The 8,933-nt window shown below is 46.4% G+C and overlaps 1 pseudogene; it reads right to left on the reverse strand.

Annotated features, from left to right (window-relative positions):
• Positions 1-8,051: 8,051 nt before the first annotated feature.
• On the reverse strand, positions 8,052-8,166 carry LOC122929883 (annotated as a pseudogene).
• Positions 8,167-8,933: the final 767 nt, after the last annotated feature.

Here is an 8,933-nt window from a genome sequence, read left to right on the forward strand (position 1 = left end):
TAACACAGTGTCATCTTATGCATTTATTTCAATCCACTATAATGTGCATTGCTATTTCTATACAACTGTTATTGTTCATGTAATGTACCTGGTTCACCAGAAGGTGGCAGCAAGCATGGTAGAGCTACATTTGCAGAGGATGGAACCTTCTTTCCATTCTCTTCTCTCCCTCTAAGGAGGAGTTTAGTTAGTTAGAGGTCAGTGAAGAATACCACCTGCTTGGGGAAGGAAGCAGGTCCATGTCCCTGCTGGATGTGTCCTGCCTAAGCCAGCTAGTGTACCTTCAGCTCTGCTGGACACAGAGGCCAAAGCCTGAAGCCTCTGAAGCTAGGTACTATAGATTCCCTGGTACTAATCTAAAGACAGACTACAGAGAGAAGTTGCAGCATAAAGAAAAAAGCTAAGCTATTGTCACGGACGGTGTACAGGAAACAAGGCAAAGCAACATGTATAAATGACTCGCTGGATCCAAAAGCTAAGGAACCAAGGGAGACCCCTGCAGAAGACCTGGCACTTTCCCTGGCTGCTCAGCCTATGCAAAGATCCGAATGGTGGAGGTTTGCATATCCACGAACCTTGACTATAAAGCCCTGAGCACCCTACAATAGTGAGGGGACACGACCACCGGCTCCCTACACAAGATACGGAGGGAGTCAGGGTCACCTGGGATCCAGCAAACAGAAAATAACAGATAAAGGTACAACACTTAGCTTTGAAGCAAACAGGAGAACAAAGTCAGCATGCACACACACTCCAGGAAGTAGTATAAGCCGCCCAGAAAAGCATTCTGGGGAGGAATTTAAAGGGAAGCAATTAGTCCAACACATGACAGCTGAGAGAGGCTAACGAGAGGAGGAACTGAATACCACAACACAGAAACTCAAGGAGGAGGTTCTGAAAGGCCTCTGTCAGAGCTTCTCAGCTGTCTGGCTGTGACAGCTATACAGTAAGCTTGTCAGCACAGCAGAGCCAGAGAGCAGCAGATGTAGTAGGGTTGAGTTTGTTTGCCTGCCAGACTTAATGCTAACGCCTGCTGGGAACCAAGACAAAGCCTGAAACTGTTGGAAAAACGTTTATTAAATTAAAGCTGTTATTGAACTTCATCACAAGGTCTGGACTAAATTTATTTCTTCTAATCCCTTGATTATTCCCCCTATTTGCTTTGCATCATACAAAAACGCCTGGGTTCTAGCGTATCCAGGTAGGAGCACTGTGACACGTGCACCAACATTAAGGGACATTTAGGCCACCCTCTGGCATTCCTACACCTGGGTACCATCCACAGTATCACTAAAAAGGGGCCCTGTGCCCTTGTTGCTTCACTGCAACTGGCATCACAAAAAACATTTGCTTTAAGGGACCCATGGCCGTTGCTGTGCATTGCATTAGCCCAATAAAGACAGTTTCATGGTGTAGGAGTGGCAACTCCACTCGGGAATGTTACAGTTTGCGCTCTCGGTATAACCAGTGAACCAAAAAAGGTACAGCAATTAGCACTCAAATATTCCACACAGGACTGGGCCAGAGTCGTATATGGAGAGTGGGGGTGTCATGTACTGTAATCCCTCCACGATACTATGAGGCGCCCGGAAATAGAAGGGTGGCTTCATCCTGTAATCCCGTCCTAGCACCAAGGCCTTATAATCCTTTATGCTTTGTCACCTTGATGACTGAACAGGTAGCTAAACATACATATCCATAAGGCTGCGCACTAAGCCTTAGGACACACTAAACTAGGAGGAGGAGCTAGAAAGTAAGGTGCTAGCTATATGGCTTACTATATTAAGTCCAGAGTCCATTTGTAGTGCTTAGGATCACATTGCGGTACTCAAATGTTGCTGAAACTGTGAAACATTAGTGCAAAAATACTGCAAATATATAATACAAAACACAGTGCAATCAAATTAACATTGGAGTCTTTTCTTTTAATGCTGGCGGATCAAGTGCACCAAATAGGAACAAATAGTGCCAAAGTCATTTGTAATCCACATGGGTATAATATAAAATAGCAGCAATGGACATGAGAACCTTTTGAACAAAAGGAGGTTTTCGCTTAACTTGAGAAGGGGGAAAAAAGAATTGGGAGCTGACTAGTGTTGAGCGAGCATGCTCGGCCAAACACCAGTTCAGCTCGAGCATCGCTATGCTCAGCGGAACACCATGTGTGCTCGAGCTAGTGTATTTAAAGCTAGTGTTGAGCGAACCCGAACCTTAAAGTTCGGGTTCGTACCGAGCTTTAGGATTTTTAGACCCCGGACCCGAACCCGAACATTTCAGTAAAAGTTCAGGTTCAGTGTTCGGCGATTTCTTAGTGCTTTTTGAAAGGCTGCAGAGCAGCCAATCAACAAGCGTTTAACTGTGTGACCTTAGAAGCCATCACAGCCATGTCTACTAATGGCATCACTGTGATTGGCCGGTGCAGCATGTGACCCAGCCTCTATATAAGCTGGAGTCACGTAGCGCTGCTGTTACTAGTGTAGGGAGAGGATGTTGGTGCTGGTGCTTTCAGGGAGAGAATAGGAGAGAATCTGTGATCAAAACTCCAATTTAACTAAGCAATCTACATAGATTTAGTTATGTGGGTGCAGTGCACAATCTTTTTACCCTGCCCAGTGACAGAAAAAAATTACTTTTATCCGTCTGTTAGTTAGGTGGGCGGCGGCGGCGGCAGCCATTTTATGCAAGCTCAATGCACCAGCACTGCATCTGAGCTTTTGTGACATTCAAATCCAAGCTTGAAATACTGCACTAATAATCTTTTTTTTTTTTAAACACCCTTTTTTGGCAATATACAACATCTGATGCATTTGCAGGATTAGTCAGTGTGCAATTTAAGCTAGAAATACAGGCATAATTTTTTGGGTTTTTACAAACACCCTTTTTTTGCAAAATGCACAATTTTTTAGCCCTTGATGCATCTGCACGTGTGAAATTCAAGCGTTATATACAGCTTTCATATTCTGTTAGTAAAAAAACACACTTTTTTGCCAATATACAACATCTGGATTAGTCAGTGTGCAATTTAAGCTAGAAATACAGCCATAATTTTCGAGGTTTTTAAAAAACACTTTTTTTGGGCAAAATACACAATTCTACAGCCCTTGCAGCATCAGCACGTGGGAAATTCTAGGGTTATATATTGCTGTCATATTCAGTTGGGCAAAAAAGTAAATTTTGCAGCCTTTGCTGCATATGTCATTGTGAGATACACATTTTAAATACTGTGGTTATATTCAGAACTGCTGGTATCTAGGGAAGAAGGGGAAGGGGACCACCATTTACTCACCTCTGGGCTCTGGCCCCTTTACCCAACCTTGACCCATAACAAAAACACTAACAACTGTGTCACTTTTATTGCTGGGTGGTGATCGGCCACAGCTTCTTTATTAAAGCGGCAAACCTTAATAAACCATAATAACGGAGCAGTATGCCAAACGCTGGACTCCCAGCAGACAAGTTAAACCGTAATCATCAGAGCGGTATGCCAACCGCTGGACTCCCAGCGGGCAAGTACGCCATCTGCCACCACCATATCTCTGCTTAACTCAAATGCTGCCAGCTGTGACTTCATAAGCTCGACCATAATTCGTCTTTCTCCAAAGCCAGAATCATCGGAGCAATGTCCAAAATGCTGGACTCCCAGCGTGGATTCTTAAGAATAGAAAAACAAAACAGAATAACCAAGTCTCCATAGCCAAACATAACCCCGAAGTCTGATCTGTCTCCCAAGGATCACCACAGAGGGAGGACCAATCTGCTTCCACTGGCAAGAGGAAGTGCCAGCACTGGGAGGGAGTATATGTATCTCCGGGATCCCCTGAACCGCCCACATCCTGTCTAAGAAGGCTCCCCAATGCATTAACCCTTAATGGCCCTAAACAACCACCTTCATAAGCACTAATGTAATGGGGCCAGCTCCCTAACGTCCTAAGGGGGGGAAAGGGGAGGGGAGACCATCAGTTCCTAATCACCCTCCTTATACAGTCGGGTGCTTACCAGACTGCTGGTATCTAGGGAAGAAGGGGAAGGGGACCACCATTTACTCACCTCTGGCCCCTTTACCCAACCTTGACCCATAACAAAAACACGGACAACTGTGTCACTTTTATTGCTGGGTGGTGATCGGCCACAGCTTCTTTATTAAAGCGGCAAACCTTAATAAACCATAAGAATGGAGTTGTATGCCAAACGCCGGACTCCCAGCGGGCAAGTTAAACCGTAATCATCAGAGCGGTATGCCAACCGCTGGATTCCCAGCGGGCAAGTATGCCATCTGCCACCACCATATCTCTGCTGAACTCAAATGCCGCCACGAAGGAGACCCGCTCTTCAAACGGGGTTCCGACCACCACCCAGCAGAGCCGAGTCTGTTGAAACCCTTACAACAAGCCGAAAAGAAATTGCCCCAACTAACATCCAAGCGGAAGATGCCAACGGTTCCCCCTTAACAAACCAAAGCCAATAACATAATGGGTCGCATGACAAACAGGAAGCCTAGATGCCCGTGATGAGAACATAGTCCTACCACTTTACACATCAGCCCACACATGGAAGACTGTGTACAGTTCTGTGCCCTTGCGAACAAGGCAGACATAGCAGGGCTGGAGAGGGTTCAGAGGAGGGCAACTAAAGTAATAAATGGAATGGGGCAAATACAGTACCCTGAAAGATTATCAACATTAGGGTTATTCACTTTAGAAAAAATTGACTAAGTGGGAAGTCTAATAACTACGCCAATAATAACAAAGAACCATCCAAAGACAACTCCCCCATCTATTTATCCCCAGGACAAAGACTAACCATGAAACCTCCTCTTATCTGGAGGAAAAAAGGTTTAAAACAAACAAACAGAGGAGGATTCTTAACTGTAAGAACAGTGAGCTAACTAAGGAACTCTCTGCCTGCAGAGGTGGAGATAATAAGTCCACAAAAAGACTTCCAGCGGGGCCTGTATGTACTTCCGGATTGTACTAAACCATCGTATAGTATAACTAACCCTTCCTCCGTATGACCAAAACAACCAACTCAGGAAATGACACCAACCCCCCCAACTAGATTGTCAGGACACATAAGGTCCTGAGCTCCAGGATAACCAAGGGGCAGCAGCATAATTGTACCCCGGGTGCAAAGCTATATCAACCACTTCCGGAAGAAGTTGTGACCACCTGAATTCCTGGATCCCTGTCCAAAGACGTCACCTCTCGAAAACAAGGAGTGCCCTGCGGGCATGTGATCCTCGCTGCACTGGAGATATATGAAAGGTCACCATCAACATGCTGAAAGCCCAGGACCTGAAAAAAAAAACAATTAGCCCAAAACTCAACCCACAAAGAGGATCATAAAATTAGGTCTGAAATAGATATCGTTCATAAAACACTGTTATATACACATACCATTATTATTAATATATAGATATATGGACATATAGATTTTTTTTCTTCTTTTATATACATAAAGGAACACCACAAAATCAAAGAGGAAACCATCTTAATGTAAAATTAGAGCCCACCATATGTGGAGTTAAACGAATATCAACGAACCTTACCTACCAGACCAACCCAGGCGGAGGGGAGGTACCCGCCCAATATTTTACCGAATCATCATGAATGACGGACCCCCAACTTAAGAGTACTAATATTCCTTACCCTGACTGAAATAACCGAAATAATTATACTGTTACGACCATGTTTATGGCTGTGACTCCTTGGGAGCCGCATACAGTTGCCCGCGGTTTGGGTTGTAGTGTCAACCGCAGCTGGAGGCATAATGTTGTTAGCCTCAAGTGCGGTTGCCGCGGACAACAGCTATGTGTGCGGTCCCCTTGGAGTTGTGTGCGTGTTTGTATGCACTTTTGTATGTCTGTGTGCACTCTGTTTATGTTTGGTGTGCACTGACATCTTCTCTTCACTGTGGCTGTCCGTGGCAACGTTTGGTTGTATTGTGTACATGTGGTGGCAGTGTCCCGGCCTTCGGGCTGACTCCCAGGACATGGTTGCCACCCATGTCGTTGCCTGCGGCAACAGCCACAGTGTGTTCTTGGATTTGGACACTTCCCCTTTAAGTTGTGTTTTCCCTTCTGTGGTATTGGAAGGGTTAACTCCCTTTCTGTGTGTGTGAGTCACGGGGTGTGTCTGATTGTTGGGTGTGGCCTCTTGGCCCTATAAAGCCTCAGTTGAAGGCAGTAGTCAGAGAGGGTGCAGCATGCAGTGCCATCCTCTCGTGGCCTGCATGCGCGTTCTCCGGAGGGAGAGCGTTCCGAGGGGGATCACCGTTAATGGCACGGTTGGTGGCCTATTCCCCGCCACCTTACCTTCCGTGTCTGTGTTGGTGATCCCTCGTCCCTCTCCATGTTCTCATCTCTGGTCGTTTGCTGGCAGCATTCCGTTTCTGGTCCGGCTGCGTGCTGGGTAGGTGTGTCTGCTGGCAGCGACTGGAGTGGGGACGTGAGTGGAGAGTCCCCCTCGTCCATTCTCAGTGGTTCTCTTCCCGGGTCGCTGTGTCGGGCTGCAGGCCTCGTTGGACTGGCTGAGTGTGTGCTGGGAGAGGATGCAGCTGGCAGCGACTTTCTGGGAACCATTTCCTGAGAGTGGACGTTCCCTTCTACTATCCCCTTGTCTGAGTCCCTCACAAGTTTTTTTTTTTTTTTGGTGGGGGGGGGGGGGGGGGGCTTTGAGGGGTGGGAGTGTCACGACCATGTTTATGACCGTGACTCCTTGGGAGCCGCATACAGTTGCCCACGGTTTGGGTTGTAGTGTCAACCGCAGCTGGAGGCATAATGTTGTTAGCCTCAAGTGCGGGTGCCGTGGACAACAGCTATGTGTGCAGTCCCCTTGGAGTTGTGTGCGTGTTTGTATGCACTTTTGTATGTCTGTGTGCACTCTGTTTATGTTTGGTGTGCACTGACATCTTCCCTTCACTGTGGCTGTCCATGGCAACGTTTGGTTGTATTGTGTACATGTGGTGGCAGTGTCCCGGCCTTTGGGCTGACTCCCAGGACATGGTTGCCACCCATGTCGTTGCCTGCGGCAACAGCCACAGTGTGTTCTTGGATTTGGACACTTCCCCTTTAAGTTGTGTTTTCCCTTCTGTGGTATTGGAAGGGTTAACTCCCTTTCTGTGTGTGTGAGTCACGGGGTGTGTCTGATTGTTGGGTGTGGCCTCTTGGCCCTATAAAGCCTCAGTTGAAGGCAGTAGTCAGGGAGGGTGCTTCAGCCATGCTTGCTGGAGACATCCTCCTGGTTACTTACCAACTGCCACTGGGGGCCATCCTTCTGGTCATAGCAAAAATAATGTCGTTTGGTGTTTAGTAGATGTGTATGCTTCTTTATTGAACCTATGGTCCTGGGTTCCTGTGTGATGTGTGTTTTGTGCTGAGTCCTTTTGTTTGTGGATAGCAGTACTTCCACATGGGTTCCAGGCTTTGTGTCTGTGGCAGGTGAGTGTTATGTTTGTGGCAAGTACCTGCCATTGCCATAGGTTGTATTTGTTCTCCCTTCCTTGCAGCTTGGCCAGTGAGACTCCTGTTCTTGCGCATCCAGAAGGAACAGGTTGTCTTACCCTGACTCCTAGTCCAGGGACCGGTCGGAGGGTGAGTTAGGGATTCGAGGTTCCTGAGCATGGGTCCTCCTACCTTAAAGGTTCGGCCCATACAGCTAGGAGTTAGGGTCAGGTTAGGGACGCTTTAGGAGGTGACCTGCTCCCTAATCCTGTCGTCCTGGTCGAGCAGCGACCATCTTCCGCATCGCACGGCTGAGGGTTTTCCCCATCCTCAGCCGTGACATATATATATATATATATATATATATATTTGTAATTATTCATTATGCACCTTCATTCATTTATGTATTCATATTGGGTGAGGGGTTCCCAACCCAAGAACACTGCAGGAAAACAAGCTGCTAAATCACAGACCTACAGCAGCAGACTACGCCACGCATATACAATGAAAAGACAAACAGCCTGGAGAAATTATCAATCAGCCAGAATGAAAGGCCGAAGGGGACGTCAGGGCCAAAAAATTTAATACACCCCAAACTATCCCCGAATCGCCTATGAAATTTTGGTAGAGATACCACAAGGTAGGTGGCATACATGTGTTGTGAGGGCTGTGCAGCCTAGTCCGTCCTTGTCAAGGGGGAAGCAAGCTTCCCTTCTGTCAACCAACCCAAAGAAACTGATGCATCTCTATCACAGCTGCCCAGAGTGGGATCCAAACCCATGCAGCCAGAAATGACCTGAACTCAGTGACTTAGACCGTTGGGACATCCTGACCAAACCGTACAGCGAAACGAGTCATGTAGAAAAATGCTTGGAGGACCACCATGCTGACCTGTGAAAACCTACCAGGAGGACCAACCCAAATGTGTCCAACAAACCCCAAGGAATAGAGCGAATGTAGAGGGATTACTACTACCACGCCTCCCCCCGGAAATATGAACTAAGAACGTCATATCATTCTTGGAAGCCCAAATAGTGATTTTTTTTATACCTCTTCCCCAGTAGATAAGGCTCCAGGCCCACTGATCAGGAGGCGATGACACTACCTCTAAACTAGTAACTTGACACAAGCAGGAACTTAACATGGAGTACTACTTTCCACCGGAAATCACCCAAATATACCGCTCTCATACTCCCAATGTGCATCATACATATATCTAGATAGAAATACATATATTTTTTATTTATATATTATTATTTTATTTTTATTTTTTTATTCCCATAGAAAAAACGAATTTGACTGCTGCATAAAAGGAGAATTATGAACTGCAGGGAAGTAAACTACTACACTCCACGCTGAAAGGGAAATTGGGAAAACACCCGGCGGGACTGATCTATCCTGAAAAACGTCCGCAAAAAAGGCCAGCCAATAAATAAGACACAGGATAGAAGCAAGGCTTCTACACAGGGGGATATCAACATACGTAATACATTTC

The sequence above is a fragment of the Bufo gargarizans genome, chromosome 2 (genome assembly GCF_014858855.1).
Source record: "Bufo gargarizans isolate SCDJY-AF-19 chromosome 2, ASM1485885v1, whole genome shotgun sequence".
Lineage (NCBI taxonomy): Eukaryota > Metazoa > Chordata > Amphibia > Anura > Bufonidae > Bufo > Bufo gargarizans.